This window comes from Poecilia reticulata, chromosome 4 (assembly GCF_904066995.2).
Source record: "Poecilia reticulata chromosome 4, P_reticulata-male-v2, whole genome shotgun sequence".
In the NCBI taxonomy this organism is placed as follows: domain Eukaryota; kingdom Metazoa; phylum Chordata; class Actinopteri; order Cyprinodontiformes; family Poeciliidae; genus Poecilia; species Poecilia reticulata.
Window position 1 is genome coordinate 3,470,478 of NC_088833.1, and position 20,720 is coordinate 3,491,197.

The 20,720-nt window shown below is 37.2% G+C and overlaps 1 long non-coding RNA gene across 5 annotated transcripts in view; it reads right to left on the reverse strand.

The window, feature by feature from the left end:
• LOC103463118 (uncharacterized) overlaps window positions 1–20,720 on the reverse strand; it is a 151,182-nt gene that overhangs the window by 28,536 nt on the left and 101,926 nt on the right. The window contains exons 5-6 of one of the 5 annotated variants that reach the window (XR_533462.3): window positions 16,358–16,442; window positions 16,147–16,252 (exon numbers count right to left, since the gene is read on the reverse strand). The exons of 2 other annotated variants lie outside the window; for them this stretch is intronic. This is a non-coding gene — a long non-coding RNA (uncharacterized LOC103463118). Of the gene's footprint in view, window positions 1–16,146; window positions 16,253–16,357; window positions 16,443–18,888; window positions 19,766–20,720 lie in introns of those variants that run through there. 2 more of the 5 variants (XR_014087211.1, XR_533463.2) reach the window with 2 other exon arrangements.

The following is a 20,720-nucleotide window of genomic DNA, read 5'->3' on the forward strand; positions in this document are numbered from 1 at the left end:
AATATGTATATTTCACAAAATTGCAATGGAAAAACTTTTTCGCATCATGACTCACATGATCAACAAATATGTTACTGAAGAAGACAGCAGGAAGTGGTTGGAGTTTGGAGGATGATGATGCATGAACAAACTTCTTCACGTGTGATTTTAATGTCAGTTTTTATTAGAAATATTGCAATTGTGAAATTTCGTTTTCTCAACATTAGAGGAATATCGAAATTTTGCAAACATTTTCAAATGGAAATACAGTTTGTGTGGTTTTTGAAAGTGATGTCAAAAACATTGATGATCTGTATATTTGTGGTCAAAATAAACTATTTTGGATAACTTAAGATTCTTTTAGAGTTTGTGCATAATGTTAACATTTGAGTACTTAGATGTGATGCATTTTTTCTATAAAACATTCCTTTATGCACGAATGAACAAGAGAGAAAAGGACAAAAGAGTAAAAAACATCTGACCTGTGAGATTGAGGTTTTGCGTTCTATTTCCCACCCCTTCACTCCCCTTTCCCTCTTCTTTCCCCTCACACACACGCACACACACATACCTGTGCTAGTGTTTTCAGGTGTATTTGGTTTGGTTTAGTTGGGAGGGAGGGAGTGGAGTTTGCTGTATTATCGCCCTGAGAAACCTCTGATCTCTAAATGTACTCACTTAAATCCTGCTGCTTGGAGGAGGGTTTGTTCTGCTGCAGACACTTATGCACACACACCAACAGGTGTGTTGTGAGCAGCGTGAGCTCTGATTTGTTTGTGTGGAGAGTCGGGCAGTGCAGGAAAATGTTCTTTGATGAGGAGTAGTAAAAAGCTCCTTATTGTAGCTGCACTCGCTCTAATCCTGCGCGCTGACGGATTCATCCGCACTACTTCCGCATTTTCAAACACCAACTATCAGCTGCTGGCCTGGATAAAAACATTCAACCATTAATTACCAAAGTATTGGCTTCTTGAGTTGGCTAATAGTTGTAACAACTGTTGTCTTTTAGAAAAAATATGACAAGTAAACAGACAATTTTTTTTATTTTCAGAAGGATTGACCCAAAATAACTGAGTTTCCATTGCTAATATAATTGGTCAAATTGGAATTATAACAATAATTGCTTCAAGTCAACCCAATTTTGAAAAGACTCGCATTGTTCAATAAAATGTATTGAAATTTGTGTTTTTTGTATCACGCTTCATGTCAACAACTGGATGTTACTACTGGCAGAAAAGATGAAGATGATTCCAGGAAGTAGTTGGAGGATGATGGCACTTCATGTTTTTTAATGACTTATTATGTGAATAAACGTATTCATGCGTGATTTTAATTGTGTCTTCATATCATAAGACATGTGATCAACAACCGGATGTTACTACTGGTGGAAACGAAGTAGTTGACAGGAAATGGTTGGAGGATGATGGCGCAACATGTTTTTTAAGGATATTTCTTAATAGAAACACTGCAATTGTGAAATTGTGTTTTTTTCCCCAACATTAGTGGAATATTTAAAAAGCTTTGGATACACTTGTAAAGCAAAGGCAGCTAATGATGTGCATATGATTTCTGTAAAGAATCTCCATTTGCAAATCCTTCCACCCCTGCTGCCACTCCTGGTAAAAATGTCTGAAAAGGCTTGAAAAGCTAATGCTCTGTTTCTGGTAATTGACCATTCAGTGCATTTCTGTAACTTTTTACAAGGTCCAAGCTTACAGAGTAAGAAATCCTTGACAATCTCTCGAGTATTCAAAGTCTTGGTCACTTTCTTCTTTTTATCTTAACTATTTTTTATAGAAAGCAAGTCTGAGGCTCAGTTTGCTAAACCATTTCCCTATACCTACCAGTAGGGAACGTCTCCATGGCAACCACTGGATAGTGTCGAACGGTTGTTACCGAGACTTCATGACCCCAACATGCCACTCTTAGTTACTTTGATCTATTTCCCTTCCTCTCCATTCTGCTCTCTGTGCATGGTGCCAGTTTAAACTAGGCTCCTTATACAACCTTGTTTCTCCCAGTTTCAGTTGTTTTAAATGTTTAATTGTTGTAGCACTGATAGATAATCTAACATTTAGGAGAGTCACTACTTTTTGTTAGAAAGTCACGTCTGACTTGCATATATGCAAATGTTTTCTCGTCTTTCCTGTTTTGACTTAGTATTTTTGCCTAGTTTCTAGTGTAAATATTTTAGTATGACTGAAATAAAACAAAAACCAGCTTACACATAACTTGTCAGCAAGAAATATGGGCTTCTTATAATTAAATAATTCCTTAACATTTATTAATAAAACTATTAGTTCTACTGGCAGACTAATTTTGTCTTTTTGTAAGTTAAAATAAAGTCAGAGTAACATTGAATGCAACAAAAAGTAAAGGTGCTGGAATTTAAATGTACAAAGTTAACAATTAAAGTTGAACATGTATCAATTCACCATGTGCTTTATCTAAAATCAATTCACAAGGGAAACTGAATCCAGGATAGAAATGAAACAAATCCCTGTTTAATGCACTTTAATCAAACTCCAATTTGTTTTTCAAGAATGTCTAGTTTATGGAGGTGTGAATGTGTAATTGACCACTCATCTGCCTAAAACCCTAGATCTCTGTTCGATTGAAGTGAATGCTTTAGAAGTTCAAAAGCATATGTGACCGCCAAGCGAACCGGAACCCCCTCCAAAAACAGGAAGTATACAACAATGCAGGGCATTCTGGGTAAATACAACCAAAACAAATGCGCCAGTCTATCAATTTTGGAAGAAATGGCTCCTGGTCTTTTACCAAAGACAACAGTGAAATCTTACAACCACTAAAATCTAACACTACTCCATTTTTGTGTACATTTCATGAAGAAGGAAGTTGTGCTCTGAGTCTTCTTCAGAGGTTTTTATGTAATTTCCTTCTGTAGTTGTTGGTGCAGCGCCCCCACAGGCAAGGAGGGGAACAAGTTTTTCAAATATTCAGTTTGTTCAATGAGAAAGTAAACGGCAGCAGCTGAAAATGTTGCAATTTTGGTCCCTAATTAAACCAAGTCTACAAGACTATCATGTATGAAGACAACCTGAGATGCTGTTTTCCCCAGTCATTCTGGGGAAAGTCGTTTTCAGGAAACATGTTCGAATAAACAGCCAATGAAAGCAGAAAGTTTGTAACTCAGAAGCAGTTTCTGAGCAGATTCTCAAAATAATGTGAGATTCTTTGTGCATAAGTATGTTCAAAGTCAGTTTTTTTGTTTTATGTTACATGAAAGGTTTTTTTTTTTACTATTCAGAATAAAATATTAAGAAACCTTCCATCAACAGTAAGAAAAACAGATTATTAAAGTATTTCCAATAGACAAATTCTCAGAAATTATATTTGCCTCCGAAATCAAAGTTATGGAGCTCAAACATTTTTTAAAAATTAAGTAATTAAAACTGGACATTCTCTTTTAATCAAGCGTAAGCTGATATTGATTCATGACTGGAAAGTTTATTTAACAAAAATAACTTGCTTTCATATGTGGATAGTGTAAAAAATGTATCCTTCCTTCCTCTAGAGATCCATCCTAAATATGTGCAAGCATGCATGTCCCTTCATAATTCTCATTTTCTAGTTTCACTTGTATTGAAATGTGTGTGCTCGTGCGTGTGTGTGTGTGTGTGTGTGTGTGTGTGTGTGTGTGTGTGTGTGTGTGTGTGTGTGTGTGTGTGTGCGTGTGTGTATGTAGGCCCATAGTACTGTAAACCTGAGGTGACGACAGAGGAGGAAGGTAACAGTCGTAGAGCTTTCTAGATGACTGCACACACAGATGTCTCGGACTGATATAATAATCGCCAGACTGAACGGTTCAGAAAACAAGCTGTGTCACCGCAGATGAAAAGATTAATCAAAGAAAGGCCTTGTTGTTAATACTAAAGTATCTTAACTTTTTGAGGATGTAGGAAAAATATTAATTTTATTTCACCAGACAGCTTCACTGTGTTATAAATTAGTGCTCAGCTGCATGTGCTCTGCTATTTATGCATGAACTTGGCAAAATGTAATGTTTTCAATTGTTGACTGTCTTCTATCACTTTGTATTTTTGTGTTTTATGATGTAAAACACTTTGAACTCACTTGTTGCTGAAATGTGCGATACAAAAAAACGTGATTTGATTTTGATTTAGCAACACCAGCAAAGCCTATCCAGTTATCTAGCAACCCAAGCTGAGCTCCTGAACATTTGGTCAGCCGGTTTTAACGTATGCGCTGTACAATGACTGCTGGAAAAAACTGGTGTTTTGTTGTTGACTTCCCATCCAGAAACCACTTGCTGGGTTCTTGTTGGTTGTGCAGGAGGCTTTACTAATGTTTTTTAAAGATGTATGGTTGTATAATTGCACATCTGTTTGCAGCCATTTTCACGCAAGTGTAAACGTTTGAGGGGGCGTGATGTGCAAAAACATGTAGTGAACATGTTTTGCATCCTAACCTGTTCAAGGCCTTATAAGAATATTTTTCTGAATTTGTAGAGTTGAGTCCAGCTAATTGATTCTCTTCTCCATATTACTCACTTTGTGATTTGGAGACTGATATTGATTGCAACAATTCCCATTATCTTTCAGCAAAACTGGTTTCTGCGTTGGATAAAACATTTCTCTTTTCACTTCATATATCCAACATAGAGACATCTCTTCTGGTGCAATTATCTTCAAGGCTACATTTTATTCATCATAAGATTAAAACCAGTCTGTTGCAATTAATGGATAATTTTTTCTTGTATTTCTCAGTTTCTATTGCAAAGAGCAACAGTCTGCATGTACGGTTTGCTTTTATTAAACATAAGATCATAGGACAGCCAATGCGTTTAGCCTGTTTATAGCGGTGATATGTTTTAAAGAGGAAAAGAAGTGGGAAAATTCCATTGGTGGGAGATAAAGTGAAGGCTTAGCTGGATCAGCAGGGCACACAAACAAATCATGAGCCCACATATACACAAACACACTTCAGTGTGCATACAGACAGCTTAAATGTTGACTAAGGCATTGGGAAATACTGGAGAGAGTGAACAAGCAAACCAGTTCAAATGGGAAGTTTCACTTTGGATGGCAAGGTTCAAAACCGCTATCCATGGGAATAATTAAATCAGGTTTTCTAAATGCTTTCATGTAGCTTTCTTACTTGAAGTAATTTTTATATATATTTCACTTACATAATTCAAATGTATATCTTTAATTCTGGTGATATTTTCAAATAGATACAGTGGTTTCTCAGGGGATTAAGAAGGATATTTCAATAAAGATCACTGAAAAACTTAAAAAATATATTTTTTGGTCTAGTTTCTACAGAAAATATCTTAGTACATTTGAAATAAGACAAAACTTGTTAAAAAATGTGATTTTTCTACAAGAGATGGAAGCTTGTTTGAAGTCAACAGTCCATAATTATTAACTGTTTTGACAGACTATTTCATTTTTAACATGGGGAAAATATCTTCTGCCAGTGAAAGTAGTTATTTTTTTTTAATCATTTTAAAAATTATCTTGAACTATTTCTGTAGTTATGCTGACACTTTTTTTCACCTTGTTCTTCTACTACTCTCCAGTTTGCATTATTTGCTGCTATTTCAAGTGTTAACTTCATAATTTCTCAGTTATTTTTCTCTCTACTGACCATTTGCAACTACGTCACCAAATCATTCCAGGCATGATGACGGACGTCGGAAGTGAAGGGCGGAAATATTGAACAGAGCAACTGAAATTGTTTTCCAAAGTTGTTTTTGGCAGTTTATTCATGGCTTATGCTTGTTCCAGTCGAGCTAATTTGCCTGAATTACAGACAAATTAACACACCTGGTTGGGCCTAATAGACAGCATGACTTACAAAAGATGAAAATAGCCAACTTAGAAACCGGCCCAGACCTTATTTGTAATCAGGGTAAAATTCTAATCAATATGATTTTCTCACAATACAAAGTACTTCTCTTTTTATAGCAAGTAGAACAACATCTATGCAGACTTTTACTGAAAAGCCGACTTTGCTGTACCTAATCAGCTTTTATTTAATTTCTTAAACTTCGCTAAATGCAGTAAGTGTTTTGAAAGAAAGTGACTCAAATCTTTCAAAGTTTTCAAATCTTTCTCTTATAGCAGAATAATTTTGTTCAATCAAGCTCAAAAAAACTTGAAAACTTTGATTTCTTTTAAGACAGAAATTGTGAAAATGGTTAAAATCATTTGAAAGTTTGGAACAAAAAACAAACTACTTCAAATAATTAATTGAGAATTGTGTACTGGCTGATAACATGGATCAACTGGAATGTGTGTGTGATTGAATTTAAATAATTTTATATACAGAGTGTCTTTGAGATGACATTTGTTGGTAATTGGGACTACGTAAATAAACTGAATTGAATTTGTGTTTTTTATGCCTTTTATTCTTTAGACCATTTAAGCAAAGACTGATTACAAATATACATAAAATCAATGTTTTATGAGCATTCAAGGTTTCTCTTTAATAATATACCAATTGTATAGCCTTTAGGAGACTCAACTGTGTTCTTGTATCCATATCAAAGAAAATTAGGCATGAAGGTGAAAGTCTGAATGTTGAAACTATTTACAGAACAGAAGGTTTTTCTTTTTAAATATCCTTTTAATCGTTGTAATGAAAACACAAGCAGAACACAACCACAAGCTGTACTATAGTAAGCCATTAAATATGGATTATAGAGGAACTACCCTGAGGTTCTCTCTCTCATGTGTTTTAATGTTGGGTTGTTCAGTCAGTGAGAGTGAGAGTTCACACACACAGCTGTAATTAGCAGCTTAGGCAGCTAGCCAGCTCTGGAAATGCACTGTGATATCTGTGTATTTATGTGTGTATGTGCAGGTTGTTGATGATGTATGCATGTTTTTCTCTTTTCAGTGTGTATGTGCGTGTGTGTGTGTGTGTGTGTGTGTGTGCGTGCGTGTGGAGAGTGGATGGTGATTCACACATTCATGCGTGGGTTTTCTGTTTGTCTTACCTGTGCTGATGGAGCTGAGAGGTGCCTGGAGACAGGCTGTGACGTGTGCGCGCGTGTGTGTGTGTGTGCGTGCGTGTGCGCGTATGGGTTGGCTGATTGCTCTCTAACACCTGGTATTAGCTCTAGTAATCCTCGCACCACATCGTACTCACGCACCAGTCCCATGCAGATCGCATTTAACTCGTCCTCGGTTCTGTTTTAAGTGTTTCACAACAGCTTTTTGGTGTGTGTGTGTGTGTGGGAGAACCAGGTTTTTATATCCTCGTGGGGACCTAATTCTGTCAACAATACGGTGTCATGGGGACCACTGCTCCGTATGGGGACATTTTCTGGGTCCCCATGAGGGGAAATGCTGTTTTGGGTTAGGAGTTAGGTCTGTGATGATTAAGGTTACTCAGAGGGTTAGGATAGGGGTCAGGCTGCAGAAAGTGAAGGGAAGTGAATGTAAAGTCCCCACAGGTTATGGCTGTGTGTGTGTGTATGTGGCAGGGAGAAAAAAGCATAGAAGTTCTTCACTTTAAAGATAAATCAGTTCATAGAACTTCATTGAACAATTGAACTTTTTGATTATCAACGATGGCACAGATACTGATTACTCCTTGAATAAGTAACTCAGATATTTTACTGACTACTTGATTTGGAAAGTCACTAAGTTAGATTAAAAGTTACTTCATTAGTTATTTTCAGTAGTTTTATATATAAAGTGCCAAATTATACATAAAGTGCTGTGGCTGTTGTCAGCCCTCCGTCACTTCAATATAAAAATTACATTGAGTTTTGCCAATACTTACCATTAAAGAGCATTTTAATGCATCATTAAACATTAATACCTGTTATAAAAACAACAAAAATTTTTTTTTTACAAATCACAGGTACTGATAATGTTGCTGAGCTGTCACTTCCCAAGACGCATAATTGAAATTAAATTAAATTATTAGAAAAATAACAGGAATCGTAACGCACAGTGATTTGGAAAAGTAACTTTAATCTGATTACTGGATTTGAAATAAAATGTTAGATTAGTCGTTAATGAAAGAAGTGGTCCAATTACTGACATCACTGTTGATATTCTAATCTACTGACGTGCGCCTCTACTGTTCAATACCCTTTCAATACCTTTCGCATGATGAAAGCCTATAGAGCATTTTTCTGCCAAAAGTCAAGAGCACACATTTTCAGTTTAAAAGCAAGACTTTGTGTCTTTCTTCTCAAAACATGTATTGCTTGTTCTCAAAACTTCTGCTCTCTTTCAAATATTCACTGTGCTTTCTCAAACCTTTCTCCTCACGCTCAAAACTTCTCTGCTTGGATCAAATCTCTGCTTGCAAACCTCTCTGCTCACTTGCAAATCATTTTCTGCTCGCGCGTGGAACGGAAAAGTACCGTTGCCTGGCAACCTCTCAGCCAATAGAATGAATGTGTTATTATGGGTATTATACAGAAATTACTCCTGGCTCAGTTTTTGTGTGCTTAGCTTTTTTCTTTCTTTCAAAAGAAATAAGTTTTTTTTTGAAAATAGAAAACTTTCAAAATTAGAAATAGAGCAGACATAGTACTTTCTTTTTCTTTTTTGATGGAAAGTACTCCTGAGTAAGTATCTCTGTTCAACTGTTTTTGTAGAAAAAAACAATGGTGGATCTATTGTTCTTGTTAACTTTGTATACCATTTTTGATTTTCTTTTCCGCTGAAAGTGCTCCTGGCTCTGTGTGTTTAGCAAAGTCTCTTTCATGGATAAGGCAACTGATGGAGAAACTCCTTCCTTTAACTTTGGGTACTTTTTATGTTTTTGTTTTGTTTGCGTAGAAAGTATTACTGGCTTAGTTTTTGTGTTTAGTTTGTCTCGTACCTGGATGAAATAAAGCTACAGTTACTCATCTTTTAATATAGCGGTTCTCAACGTGGGTGGTACCGCCCCCCAGGGGGCGTTCAGAGGACGGTAGGGGGCGCTGGCGGACATTTTTACAAAAGGGGGGCGTTGGGATGCCTTTGGGGGGCGTTTAGTCGAAGGTAAACTTTACACCTTAAATCCACAACAATACTAGTTTAGACTTTGAGCAACTTGGTAAAACTATATTGTGTAACATTAAATCATGCTTGGCTGAAACTGTATCGATGGCAGCTCTTCTTCTATTCAGTGTTTGTAGCTTCATGGCTCCGCTCCGCTCCGCATCAGTTCAGCGTTACACCGGCTGATGACGCTGCTGTGATTCACTTTGTCTGGTATTTATGTAGCTACATATGTTTTGGCAGTTCTGTGATCATGTCAAAGCAGCAACTTATATTAAAAAGTGTTTTTTTTGTCCGTTTGAAGGCTGCCCGACAACCGAAAATCGCTCTTATAAACATGTAATTACTAAAATCACGACTTTGTATCCCTCTGAAAAATGAACCTATTTAAATAAAGAAATCCCTCCATGGGTGATACCACTGATAGAGAGCGTTCATTTTATAGCGTTAACACTGGTGCTGTAAGGGGTCCGACATGAAACGGGTTTGATGGAACAACGGTACCACAGCACTTTTAAATTTCAATAATCAGAACACCAAAATTGTTTCCGTTGTTTTAAAAGGTTTATGTCAGTCTGCCTTTTCACTATCGATATGTTTCCCGACCGCCCTGCACCTTAGGGAGTTAAAAAACAAACAAACAACAAAACGACGCGCACATTGCGCTAAACTCTGAAACTGGAGAAGCGGGACATAAAACGGAGCGACGAACTAGATGTGAATTATGGCATAAAAACAGAGAATCCGACGCTGAACAGTGAAAAAATCAACACATGATGTGAAACATGATGATTAGGAGGCGCAGCAGGTGATGAGGGAAAATTACTGAGCGTCAATAAACGATAAAATAAATTTAGCAACAGTAAAGAAACTAAAGTGAACATAGCAATAAACCAAGAGAGGATAATACGAATCAAATGAAACTAAATGCAAGAATAAACTAAGAAACTAAAGTAAATACGGAGGAATAAACTGGTATGGCAAGACCTTTTGAGCAATAATTAATACAGATGACTGTATGGCAAGAATAAACAGACACTATTTCCAGATAAAAGGTAAAATAATACTGTTGAAGTGCCATGGGCAGGGGCGCAACTACACATTATTCAGGTGGATGCGAAAATATAAATCGGCGCCCCCCCACGAAGGGCTCTTCGTTCTGTGTTTCTGTGCTAGCAAGATATCTTTTGGAACAATTCCTGACATTAACTTTGGGTACTTTCTATGTTTAAGTTGTTTTTTTTTTTTGCATAGAATGTACTCCTGTCTCAAGTTTTGTGTTGTTAGCTTGCGTCTTTCCTGGATGAAACAATATACAGCACTTTTCCTTTAAAAGTGCTCCTGGCTCTGTCTTTATGTGTTTAGCAAAATCTCTTTCATGGCCATTAACAATGTCTGTGTCACTTAGTTACTTTTCATAATAGTATTCTTTGCTCAGTGTCTGCACTCAGGATTCTTTCATCTGGACAAGGGATTTCTGTAAAGTCAATGACTTTTTCTGGATTTAGAGATAATATCACAGGTAATGTTGAGAACTCAACTCAGTTTCACTGCAGTGGATCATAATATTGATTAAACTAAATTCAGTTGATAATTTGGGCTGAATTAGATTCAAACCCAGCTTATTGGGATTTAGTTATTTAAAAAGCATTTAATTATGAATTTTGCATTCTGTGACGTTCTGAAAAGAATAATATTTTGGATGAGTGAATTAAGATCCTGCTCCATCTTTCCGTTTTTACATCAGAAAATCAAAAATACAAGTGAAGCGCTAAGACAGAAAAATCATTAGAACTGGATTACATCTATTTTTAATCTGTTTTGTTGTCTGGCTCTAATTAAATGATTATCTTACCAAACTTGCTTGGGGGTGAGCCACACAACAGGATAGAATGCCAGCAGGTTGTTATTTGATGCTCACCTGATTTTACATGTCAGTCAATGTGACATTTGATGCACGGTTTTAATTCATAATTTATGTCACCACATAGTTTTCACAGTGTTGCTCAGATTGCCTCACCTGGGTAAAAGTGCTTCTGACTGTGTTTTGTCCAAACATTTGATATGTAACATTGTAAAAACACATTCAAATAGTAAAATATTAATAAATAAATGCTCATTGTTTTTAAGATGCACCAATTTTTTTCCTGTAAAATGTTGAGTTATTGATTTAAATTATGAAAAGTATCAAAGATAACCTAACTATTGCAGCCGACCACAATAATTCAGATAAAATAAAACTAAAAATGATCAAAATTTCATGTTCTCTTATTTTATTTTTCCATTATGAATCAGTTGAAATCCATAAAAGTCAGTTTTGGTTCCGGGCCGCTCCGCATCTCTTCATGCAGCCCTGCACTCCCGTATTGGATTTGCTCTCTCAATAATTGATGGAGGAGGTGTTTTGTAAAGCAAAAGGCCGGTAATCCTTGGTGTCAAATTCAAAATTAGTTCTTTTTCTATTATTGATGCCCCAGAGGGCATGAGGTTAATAAGAGGAACTCTGTAACCATAGATAGATTGATAGATAGACAGATACGCTGTTAGGTTCAGTCTGGATGAGATATCAGCACTCAGCTGGATGAAGAAAGAAATTAAATTATTTAACTTTGGGAAGGAAGCAGCATGAAGCATCCTAGCGAAAATAAATGTATTGGAAAGAGTAGAAAGTATCAAACTAATTAAAAATTACAGATTGTGTCTCTTTGTAATGAAGTCAGGTCGGAAAGAATCCTGCATATCTGTCCAGTTTTATTTGTCCCTTTTCTATATTATAATAAAAATTAAGATTGTAACATTTTTACAAACAATCTGAAAAGTGTTACTGACTTTAAACTAATAATTCTGTTTTGAAACTCGGAATGAATCTGACTTCTTATCATTTTTACATTTTTCTTAGAATTCAGACTTAACCTCAGAAGATTAAAGTCAGAAATTTGAAAAAATAAGAAATCTGAGATTGAGGTCAGAGGAAAAAATTAGAAAAATCTTCATCAGTTGTTGAAGGTGAAGTTATTCTGCTGGATCTTTGATTGTTTCTCTGGATAAATTATTTGAAACAGTCAGTGGTTGCATTTAAACAAAGATATGAAAAGGTATATATAGTTAAGTCAAACAAAATGTTACTTTTGGTGCAGTTTCTAGTGAAAATATCTTACAATTCAAAAACTTATCAAAAGACAGGAAATCATTTTAACTGAATAATTCTTTAATATTGATGAAAAAGTATTTGTTTTATTGACAGAAAATTTCAATTACAACACGGGGAAATTTTCTTATTAAAAGTGAAATAATTTGCCAGTGAAACTAGAACTTTTTCATCAATTTTAAGGATTTATTGGCATAAGAAAAGCTTCTATATCTTGCTGAAAAGTTACTTGTAAGCTAGTTTTGTCTTATTTAAAGTGTACCGAGATATTTAGACTAGAAACCAAACCAAAAATACTTGGTAAGATTTTGTCTTGTTGCAGTTTAATAGATGATTAATGCAATCACCTGCTTCACAGCAACTATTTTAATGATGCAAACATATAAGATATTGGTAAACGACGGTAAACATCACTACCACCTGTTTATGGCTAAATCCAAGCATTTACAGCATATTTTCCGCTTCAGCGTTTTGTGTTGCATGCATAAAATAACACAGAACAACTCAGACACTGTGTAATCACTCTGGATTTACCTCACAAATCTGAAGCAAACGGTTGACTCAGTATTTTGACTAAATTTTATTTTTGCTGTATGCTGGAAAATCTTTTTTTCTGCAGCGCCACCTTGTTCCGAGAGCAGCCTAATCTAATCTGGGTTCTGCTGGCTTGTGCGTTTGACGAAGACATTTAGGAATTAAGCGGGAGATTAAGGTGTGTGGAGTAATCTATGAGGATGTGTTGATTTGGAAGGTGGAAACATGGATAAGGATGTCTCTGTGTGTCTGTACGTGTGTGTGTGTCTGTCTGTGTGTGTATTCCAGTTAGAGTTTCAGAAGTAATCTGTGTAAGTTGAGTTGTTTACAGACACACCCACACACACACACAAACACACGTTGACAGTGACGTACAGTCACATGCATATTAAGACATACCCAGATGCTCTGTGATACTCGGCTATTTATTCTTACCGCGATCCATCTTGGCCGTTAAAATTGGCTGTCACTCTCTTTGTTGAAAAGGTGATTAATGCTGTTAGTTGTAAAGCCTGTTTGGTAGATGTGATAGTGTGTGTGTGTTCGTGCGTGTGCGTGTTTGGGTGCAGCTTCAGGGTGTTCGACAGCTGCAAGCGGCCCCAAAATCACAAAATCATCCAGTCTGAAGGTCTTTTAGCCTGTAGATGTGTTTCTATTGACCAGAAAATTACGCAATTGGCTAGGTTCACTCTGCTTCCTGATTTGACCCCAAACCAATTTTTTTGTCAAATCTCATTTTTCTTGCGTGGTCGTTCACACTTCCAAATTTATGCGATCTCTAGTGTGAACTGTAAATGACCCAAACGTGTCCCACATGGACAGTAGAGGGCGCAATAACGTCACACAGAGAGTGTTCTCAGTGTTTTACCAAATGTCACAAAGAAAGAAGAAGAAGTGCTCAAAGTTTGTGGAAGTAAACATGGATGCTAACGGCGGAGCTTATCATAGGCTGCATTCACACTGCAGCCTGAAGTGACCCAATTCTGATGTTTCTGCCTTAATGTGACCCAGGCCACCTGGACATGTGGGTCTAAGTTTGTTACGCATCCGATCTTTTCATAACATAAAAAAAATCGGAACTGGGTGACTTCAGGACGCAGTGTGAACGTAGCTTTTTACATTTAAAAATTAAAATTGCTTAATGGAAATATGTCGATTAAAAAAAAAAGTTTTTTGATCAAATAAAATGGCAGTAGGATAAGGTGTGTTTTTTTGGTTGTATTGAAATTGGTTTATTTCACAAAACTGCAATGGAAACACTTGTTTCACATCACACAAGTCACATGATCAACAACAGGATGTTACTACTGGAAGAAACCACAAAGTAGAAGAAGACAGGAAGTGGTGGGAGGATGATGGAGTTGGATGGTTTTTAATGACTTATCATATGAACAAACCTATTCACATGTTATTTTAATTTCTTATTTAATTGAAACAGAAATGGCCAAATTATGCTTGTTTTTTGACATTAGTAGAATGTTGGTGAACATTTGTAATGGAAACACAGCTTGTTCACATCACCAGTTTGTTTTGCCCGTGTTTCCAGTTAAACAGCCTGTACTGTAACAGGTGGAGGTGAAAGGGGGGCAGCGTGGAGGATTGATGGATTCACGGCTGATGCCAGCTTCGCTTCGACACAGAGAGGCAGCTGAAACAGACGTCCCACTCCCCTTTATACGCGTGTGTGTGTGTGGCTTGTTATGCTGCTTTGGCAGGGGTGGCACAACCATCTGCCTGGTCAGAGCGGGGTGTGTGTGTGTGTGTGTGTGTGTGTGTGTGTGTGTGTGTGTGTGTGTGGTAAGACAGGCAGAGATAAACGGGTGATTGAGTGTTTGAGGCTGCCTGATGTAAATAAATAACGCAAAGCAACAGTCGGACATTAGGCTGCAATTGACCTGCTTGGAAAAAAACCAGACTATCTCATTTCTTCACAGTGACTTTCTTTGTTTTTTATTTTTGTACTAACATAAAACTGATACAAGTTGGAGAGTTTTCTTCCTTCCTCAGTATGACCAAAACTGTTTTTCTAAGAGGATAAACGAATGAATTTCACTGATCACTTTAAAAAAAAATATGAAGTTTCATTTTTCCTAGTCCAGATGTGGGTAAAGTTCCCACAAATTATATTCTAGCAAGAGTGGCACTAGTTCAGCATATTTCTACTTGAGTAAAAGTAAAAAGTAGCTGTTCATGAAATGACTCAATCACTTTATTTTGGTAAATTGTCCACATTAAACACAGAAAACAACAACAAAAAATAACAATAAAGTAAGAGTATTTGGTAAAAAAAAAAATAAAATAAGTACCGAGCAACTGATCAAATTATCAATCATTTAATATTTAAAAACTACATAATCAGATGGAACAAAATATAAAGTTAAGTGGAAGTTTTGGTATTTTAAGAACTAAAATGACAATAATTCAATTAATAAAACACAAATGCAAGGAAATGAAGTTTTTCTAAATCAGTTTCTTTAAATAAAAAACTTATGAAATTTAACAGAAACTGGAGGTGTGTGTCTGAGTCTGGTGAATCTTTGGTTAAAACATGTTTGATTTTTATTCAGTTGGTAGAAAATCCAGAAATTTTACTCAAGAAAGAGCAGAGATACTCCAAAAAGTAAATGCATTTCAAAAAGTTACTAAAGCAAATTTAACCGAGTAAATATAACCAGTTACCACAACTCTGCTTAAGATGCTTCATCTAGCTAAATATCAGAGCAGTAAAGGTTGGTTTTCTACAATGGATTATTAGAAAATAAAAACTTAAGTCAAAATTATGAGAAAAAAAGTCAAAACTACAGAAAGTCATAATATTAAGGGAATGAAGTTTTACAGAATGGAAAATAAAAACTCAACTTACTACTGAAGCCAAAATAAGATGCAAGTTTAACCTGCTTTTTCTTTTTGTAGCTGAATATAAAAATAAATAGATATCATGAATCAAAATGCCGATTAATAGAGGGAGACATTTTAAAAACCAAAAACTGTGATAAAGTAATTCAAAGAGCGCCTCATGTCAGTTGTGTGAAGAGTCGATCGGAGATGAAACCTCTGGCCTGATCTGCCGTCTCTTTTTAACACCCTTCATTTTCCCCTCAGACACAGAAAGTGAAGCTGCTAAATAGTGAGAGCAATAGTATCTCCTGTAATCACACTTGTCTGTCTGCAGGCTATTGACTTTGGTTAACTGAGACCTACCGTGTGTGTGTGTGTGTCTGTGAGAGAGAGAGAGAGAGAGAGAGAGAGAGAGAGAGACTCAGCAGGGAAAAAGGGACCGAGAGTTTCATGTGTGCCAAATTATAATTTTATGCGTAAATGTACCTTTGATAATCTCCTGTCTTTTCATGGACTCAACATTAGCAGTCACTATCACATGTCTAAAATCCTCAGTCTTTCTCCTAGATCTGAAATATTAGTAGCTGAACATGCAGTCAACATGTTACGGTAAAAAGTTTCCGTGCTACCATTCGTGTCCTTCCCTCTTACCTTTCTTCAGCCTGTCGTCTGTACGCCACCCCTCTTTTCCTCTCTCCTTCCTTCTCTCCCTCCTTCTCTTCCCACCTGCCAGCTGTTGCTCGGGGCCTCCTGGCTCCTGCAGTTTGCCCCCAGACAAAAGAAGGGATGAAACAACGACAAAAACGAAAGAAAACCCAACGACAGCCATGAACTCCTTTGTTCCCTCTCCCGTCGTCGTTACCTTGTTGGGTCCAGTTGTCTGACTGCCTGCCTGTTTTCCTGGGGGAGATTTCCTGGATGCTCATGTCTGCGTTTTATAACGGTCACTTGATCGGCATTCAGGAGAAATTAACAACAACGAGAAAAACATCTTCAGTTTTCCTTTGAGGGCTCAACAGATCGGCTTTGCTCAGTTAAGTTTCTGTGTTAAAATGTCAGGATTGAAAATTGAAACGCGTAAAAACGACTACAGAGGGATTATTTGTTTGTAAACACGGCAGATTCGTAATATGACTGCAGAAAGGCCTTTAAACTCTCGGTGGTTGCTATGGTTACCCTGATTGATCCTGCCGTTTTAACATTAGCTAGCTTGTTGACGGTGTACTATGACTGCATGATAAAATAAGTTATGCTATCATTAGCAAATGGGATTCGTCTTTATGACCAAAACTCGTCACATGCAGGTGAGTGACGAGAAAAAAAATGTCCCAAACTTCAGAAGTTGGAGGCGAGTAACTTCAACACATTTTTACTCAAGTAACAAGCAGCCATCTAAGAAATGACTAAAGTAAGAATAAACAAAGTATTTGGTAAAAAGACTACTTAAGTACCAACTGATCATTTAATATTTAAAAATTACAATTATCAGACGGACCCTGAAATAAAATTGTGTGGAAATGTTGTCATTTTAAAGATCAAATGAAAATAATTCATATAAATAACTATCAGGCAAAATAAACATGTTTTCAAATAAATTTCTTTCTATACATGAAACTAATAAAACCTGAACTTTGGGTTTAAACAAACTGGTTCTTCACACTGTAGTAGAAACTAGACCAAGTATTTCTGGTCTAGTCTTTAGTTCAAATATAACAGCACACCTAAAATGAGACAGAAGTAACTAACTTTTCAGCGAGAAATGGTAACTTGTTTTAAATAAATAATTCCTTAATATTGATGAAAAGGTACCAGCTCCGTGGGGCTGCATAGTGGCGCAGTTGGTAGAGCTGTTGCCTTGCAGCAAGAAGGTTCTGGGTTCGATTCCCGGCCCCGGTCTTTCTGCATGGAGTCTCCATGTTCTCCCTGTGCATGGTGGGTTTTCTCCAGGTACTCCGGTTTCCTCCCACAGTCCAAAAACATGACTGTCAGGTTAATTGGCCTCTCCAAATTGCCCCTAGGTGTGAGTGTGTGTGTGCATGGTTGTTTGTCCTGTGTGTCTCTGTGTTGCCCTGTGACAGACTGGCGACCTGTCCAGGGTGACCCCGCCTCTCGTCCGGCACGCCAGCTGGAGAGGCACCAGCAACCCTCCCGATCCCACCGACGGTCAAGGGTGAAAGAAAATGGATGGATGGCTGGATGGTACCAGCTCCATTGTCAGATTAATTCGCTTATAACAATATATTTTTCCCATATCAGTGAAATAATCTGCCAATAGAACTAGTATTTTTTCACTAATATTAAGGAATTATTGACTTAAGACAAGTTCCTATTTCTTACTGGTCAGTTACTTGTAAGTTACTTTTGTCTTATTTCAATGGTGCTAATATATCTACACTAGAAACTAGACAACAAATACTTGGTAAGATGCATTCAGTGACTTGTATTGAGTAGAAAATACAGACATTTTGCTCAAGTTAGAGTAGCGATACTTCATAATAAAGTTACTCAGCGGAGTAAACATACTCCTAAAAGTATATATTTTCCAAAAGGTTCCTCAATTAAATGTAACAGAGTAAAAGTATCTAGTTACTACCCAACTTTCTAAGAATATTACATCAGTTTTGTTCACTAAGGCGGATTAGCAGTGCCAGTTAACAGCAGATGGTGTCATCCAGTTTCTGTGAAGTGTCGTCTCTGCAGACCTCGAACTCTTGGCAGTAAGTTTCCGTCCATATTTATTCACCTTGTTGTTTTGCTGGCAGCCGTTTACATCCCACCCTGAGCTGTTGCCGATAATGCACGTGATGTCATCAGCTCCACTGTTGCTAGGATACGGACACAACAACCCAATGCATTTGTGGCAATATCTGGTGATTTTAATCACGCCTCACTCTCCGCTACACTGCCAACCTTTCAACAGTTTGTCACCTGCTCCACCTGAGAAAACAAGACTTTGGGTTTGTTTTTCACAAATGTCAAGGACTCGTATGTCCAAAGCAAGACCTACGCTGGGGAAATCAAATCATGACCTTGTGTTTCTCTGTTCAGCGTACAAGTCCTTTGTTCAGAGACGGCCTGTAACAAAAACCGCTGAACGAAAGTTGAAGCAGAAGAAGCCCTGCAGAGCAATTTGGAGGCTACGGATTGGATTGCTCTTTGCCAGCCACATAGAGACGACATCAGTCCCATGGCTGAGTGTGTGGACAGCGCCTGAACAGTGAGATGTTTCCCACAAAACAAATCCTAGATCACCAGTAAAGGAACTGCAAAACATGAAAACAGCCTTAAAGAGCGAGACAGGGAGTTATTGAGGACTATCCATCCATCCATTCATCCATTTTCTTACACCCTTGTCCCTGAGTGGGTCGGGAGGTGCTGGTGCCTATCTCCAGCTATTGTTCCGGGGTCACCTGGACAGGTCGCCAGTCTGTCGCAGGGCAACACAGAGACACACAGGACAAACAACCATGCACACACACACTCACACCTAGGGGCAATTTAGACAGGCCAATTAACCTGACAGTCATGTTTTTGGACTGTGGGAGGAAACCGGAGTACCTGGAGAAAACCCACCATGCACAGGGAGAACATGGAGACTCCATGCAGAAAGACCGGGGCCGGGAATCGAACCCAGAACATTCTTGCTGCAAGGCAACAGCTCTACCAACTGCGCCACTGTGCAGCCCCTTATTGAGGACTATATAGCTAGAAATCAAGATTAGAGACAGTAAGGAGAAAAGATACAGAATAAACCACAGAGGAACAATATCAGGAATGAAGAAGATCTCAGGATCAGATAGATGGAAGTCTAGACAGAGCAAATGAGTTAAATACATTCACCAGATTTAGTTCGTTTTTTTATTTTATTTTTTTATTCAATAAAGTATTTTTGAATTCAAATTCATGCACAAACGTATTCATACGAGCAAGTTGATGATCAGCACGGGTTTCTCAGCGTAGCTCCAAAATATCAAGCAATTTCACATAAAACTAACTCTTAAGACACAAAATCAAGCCTCTTTTCCTCAGATTGCTACGTAGCTTAAAAGAAAGTTTACTTCACAGTTAGACGCCTTGAAATCAGGCCCGTCTCCTGCTCTTTTAAACACTTTGCCTTCAGCAAGTCAAACACTGTTTCTTCCTAAAATAAACATTCTTAGGAGCGTTGGACTGAAAAGCAGTTGGTACGATGATCTCTACCAGGTGTTTGCTAATTGGTGCTGCTCTAGTCTGTAGGAGCTGAGAGGGAGCGAAGATCTGAGGAGGGTCTCTGTGGGGGCAGAGAGCAGATTGTTGGGTATTCCTGAATGGTTGCCATGGGAGATTCAAGGTATTCCTTGTATGTTTCTGATGATGGAAAAACATGGCTTTCAAAAAAAAAAAAAAAAAGCTAAGAAAAGATCAATTTTAAATAACACCCTCTGTGAAAAATAAAAACATACATCAATTTTAAGGCTTTTTATGCAGCTTTGCCAGAGGCGCCAATACATGTATGAACTAGTTTACTGACAACTGCTTTACACCTCAAGCCACATTCAAACATACATTTCAGCTTCTTAGACTGTGGAGTGCAGCGAGTTTTATGTCGCAGCATCAAAGGATGCAGAGACAATGTTTCGCCCAAGGACACGCCAACACGCGGAGCGAGACGCCGCTAACCTTGAGAAGAGCTAACTCTTTAGCTCTTCTGAGCACAGTGTGTGGAAAGGCTGATGTTTATTTGTTCCTGACAGCTCTTCGACGTTCACATCGTGATAAAGTCAACATTTGCTTTGAGTGTCTCCTTTCTATGGTGGAGAGTGCAACTTTCTAAACTGTTACCACAACAGAACTGAAGAAATCAACTTTAAAAAGTGTCTCTTATGATGAAGATATGAAAAAAAAAAATCTGAAATCCAACATCAAATTTAAGAAAAAACTAAATTCAATGCAAAACTTTAAAGGAATTTTATTCTGAAATTAATTTGTGCTCGACATGCATACATGAGATAAAATGACCAGTTTTTACAGTAAACAATGATTCTAGTAAAAACTTTTATGTGAATTATTAAACATATATAATTTTTAGAAAAATTTTCCAGAAAGGTGTTTATTTTAAAGAACATGTTGGCCTAAAATGTTGTAATTTTCCTATTAGCCAAAAAGTTGTTTGTGATGCACAAGAACTCATCCCTTATTGGCAGAATATTTTTCATCAATATTAAGGAATTATTGACTTGGACTAG